Source organism: Oryx dammah, unplaced genomic scaffold (genome assembly GCF_014754425.2).
Source record: "Oryx dammah isolate SB20612 unplaced genomic scaffold, SCBI_Odam_1.1 HiC_scaffold_26, whole genome shotgun sequence".
NCBI classification, from domain to species: Eukaryota; Metazoa; Chordata; class Mammalia; order Artiodactyla; family Bovidae; genus Oryx; species Oryx dammah.
This window is the reverse complement of record NW_024070210.1, coordinates 74,655,576-74,659,700: the sequence shown is the minus strand read 5'-3', so window position 1 is coordinate 74,659,700 and position 4,125 is coordinate 74,655,576.

Below are 4,125 nucleotides of genomic sequence, written 5' to 3'. Positions count from 1 at the left end.
GGTTGCCATTTCCTACTCCAGGGGATCTTCCTGACCCAGCAATCTCCTGTGTTGGCAAGTGGATTCTTTACCACTAGTGCCACTTAGGAAGCCTGAGTGCTGAAGAACTGATGCTTTTGAATTGTGGTGCTGGAGCAGACTCTTGAGAGTCCCTTGGACTGCAAGAATATCAATCAACCCTAAAGGAGATCAATGCTGAATATATATTGGAAGAACTGCTGTTGAAGCTGAAGCTCCACTATTTGGCCACTTGATATGAAGAACCAATTCATTGGAAAAGACTCTGATGCTGGGAAAGACTGAAGGCAAAAGAAGGATAAGGAGGAGGTAGAGGATGAGATGGCTAGATAGCATCACCAACTCGATATAAATTTGAGCAATCTCTGGGAGAGTGTAAAGGACAGGGAAGCCTGGCATGCTGTAAAGAGTCAGACATGACTTAGCAATTGAACAACAACAAATCTTACACTAAAAGCAATTAGAGAAAAAAAATTTAAATAATCCAGAATTAGTAGAAGGAAAGAAATCATAAATATCAGAGCAGAAATAAATGAAAAATAATTGAAGAAAACAACAGTAAAAATCAATAAAACTAAAAGCTGGTTCTTTGAGAAGATAAACAAAATTGATAAACCATTAGCCAGACTCATCAAGAAAGAACAAGAAGAGAACTCAAATCCACAAACCTCTAAATGAAAAATGAGAACTGACAATGCAGAAATACAAAAGACCATAAGAGATAGCTATAAGCAACTATATACCAACAAAATGGACAACCTGGAAGAAACCAACAAAAATCTTAGAAAAATACAACCTTCCAAGACTGAACCTGGAAGAAATAGAAAATATGAACAGATCAATCACAAGCAGTATGATTAAAAGTCTTTCAACATACAAAAGGCAGAGCCAGATGGCTTCACAGGAGAATTCTATCAAATATTTAGAGAAAGAGCTAACACCTATCCTACTAAAACTCCTCCAAAATATTGCAGAGGGAAGAACACTCTCAAATTTATCCTACAAGGCCACCACCAACTGATATCAAAACCAAAGATGTCACACACAAAACAAAATTATAGGTCAATACCACTGATGAACATGGATGCAAAAATCCTCAACAAAATTCTTCAAACAGAATCAAATAACACATTGCTTTTTGTTATTCAGTCACTAAGTTATGTATGACTCTTTGTAACCCTACAAACTGCAGCATTCCAGACTTCCCTATCCTTCACTGTTCCCCTGAGTTTGCTCAAACTCCTGTGCATTTAGTCAGTGATGTGATCCAACCATCTCATCCTCTGCCGTCCCTTTTTCCTCTTGCCCTCAATCTTTCCCTGCATCAGGGTCTTTTCAAACGAGTCAGTTCTTTGCATCAGGTGGCCAAAGTATTGGAGCTTCAGCTTCAGCATTAGTCATTCCAATGAATATTAAGGGTTGATTTCCTTTAGCATTGACTGGTTTGATCTCCTTGCTGTTCAAGGGACTCTCAAGAGTCTTCTCCAGCACCATAGTTTGAAAGCATCAATTCTTTGGTGCTTTCTCAGCCTTCTTTATGGTCCAACTTTCACACCCATACATGACTACTGGAAAAACCATAGCTTTGACTATATGAGCTTTGTCAGCAAAGTGAAGTTTTTGTTCTTTAATACACTGTCTAGGTTTGTCATAGCTTTTTTTCCCAAGGAGCAAGCATCTTTTAATTTCACAGCTGCAGTCATCAACCACAGTGATTTTGGAGCTCATGAAAATAAACTCATTGTTTCCACTTTTTCCCCTTCTATTTGCCAGGAAGTGATGGAACTGGATGCCATGATCTTAGGTTTTTGAATATGAGTTTTAAGCCAGCTTTTTCACTCTCCTCTTTCACCCTCATCAAGAGGCTCTTTAGTTTATCTTTACTTTCTGCCCTTAAAGTGTTATCATCTGCATATCTGAGATTATTTATATTTCTCCTGTCAATCTTGATTCCAGATTGTAATCATCTAACCCAACATTTCATATGATGTACTCTGCATATAAATTAAATAAACTGTGTAACAATATACAGCCATGAAGTACTCCTTTTCTAATTTTGAACCAGTCTGTTGTTCCATGTAAGGTTCTAACAATTTCTTCTTGACCTGCATACAGGTTTCTCAGGAGGCAGGTAAGGTGGTCTGGTATTCCCATTTCTTAAAAATTGTCCACAGTTTGTTTTGATCCTCATAGTCAAAGACTTTACTATAGTCAGTGAAGCAGAACTGGATGTTCTTCTGGCATTCCCTTTCTGTATGATCCAATGGATGTTGGCAACTTGATCTCTGATTCCTCTGCCTTTTCTAAACCTAGCCTGTATATCTGGATGTTCTCGGTTCACATAAACTGCTGAAGCCTACCTTGAGCGTAATCTTACTAGCATGTGAAATGAGTCCAAATGTATGGTAGTTTGTACAATCTTTGGCAAAGAATGTAGTTTGTAGTTTGTAGTTTGTAGAATGTAGTTTGTACATTCTTTAGCAGTGTCCTTCTTTGGGATTGGAATGAAAACTGACCTTTTCCAGTCCTGTGGCCACTGCTGAGTTTTCCAAATTTGCTGGCATATTGAGTGCAGCACTTTAATAGCCTCATGTTAGGATTTTAAATATCTCAGCTGGAATTCCACCACCTCCACTAGCTTTGTTCACAGTAATGCTTCCTAAGGCCCACTTGGAATTTGTTATAGAAACACAAATCAAAACTGCAGTGAGATATCCACTCACAGCATTCAGAATGGCCATCATCAAAAAAAAATCTACAAACAATAATTGCTAGAGTACCAGCAGAGGAAAAGGAACCCTCTTTGCACCGATGGTGGAAATGTATATCGATGCAACCACTATGGAGAAGATATAGAGCTTCCTTTAAAATCAAAAAATAGAACTACCGTATGACACAGCAATCCCACTCCTGGGCATATACCCTGATAAAACTATAATCCACAGACATGTACCTCAGTGTTCATTGCAGCACTATTTACAATAGCCTGTATATGGAAGCAATCTAAATATCCACTGACAGATGAATAGATAAAGAAGGTGTGATATATACATACAATGGAATATTGCTCAGTCATAAAAACAAACAACATGGGTCATCTGTAGAGATGTAAATGGACTTATAATCTGTCATAAAGACTGAAGTATGTTCAGAAAGAAAAACAAGGTAGCCGTTCCCTTCTCCAATGGATCTTCCTGACCCAGGGATCAAACCCAGGGATCACACCCACATCTTCCACATTGAAGATGGATTCTTTACAATCTGAGCCACCAGAGGAGCCCAAGAATCCTGGAGTGGGTAGCCCATCCCTTTTCCAAGGGATCTTCCTGACCCAGGAATCAAACCTGGGTCTCCTGCATTGCAAGCGAATTCTTTACCCGCTGAGCTACGAAGGAAGCCATTAAAAAGGAACAACATGGGTCATTTGGAGAGACGTGGACGGACCTAGCATCTGTCATACAGAGTGAAGTAAGTTCAGAAAGAGAAAAACAAATAACATATATTAATGCATATGATATATATATAATATAAAAAATTTTATATGTGAACCTATTTGCAGGGCAGGAATAGAGATGCAGACAGAGAGAATGGACTTGTGGACACAGTGGAGGAAGGAAAGGATAGGGAGAATTGAGAGAGTAGCTTTGTTTGACATGTATAAAACTACTGTGTGTAAAATAGCTCTTGGAAGTTGCTATATATAACAGGGAGCTCAGGCGGGCACTCTGTGTTGACAAAGGGGGGTTGGATGGGGGTGGTGGGAGGAAGGCTCAAGAGGGAGGTGGTATATGTATACTTATACCTGATTCACGTTGCTGTACTGAAAAAAGAAACACAATATTGTAAAGCAACTATCCTCCAATTAAAAAAATTTTAAGGGGAAAAAAAAGAAAAAAAACATTGCCATTGCAGCAACTTGAAGGCATTATGCTGAGTAAGACAGAGAAAAACAAATACCATATGATTTTATTTATATGTGGAATCTAAAAAATAAAACAAACATAAGACAAAACAGATATAGACTTAAAAAAGGGAACAAACTGATGGTTGCCAGATAGATTGAGTATTGGAGAAATGAATGAAAAAAGGGTATTAGAGGGACAAACT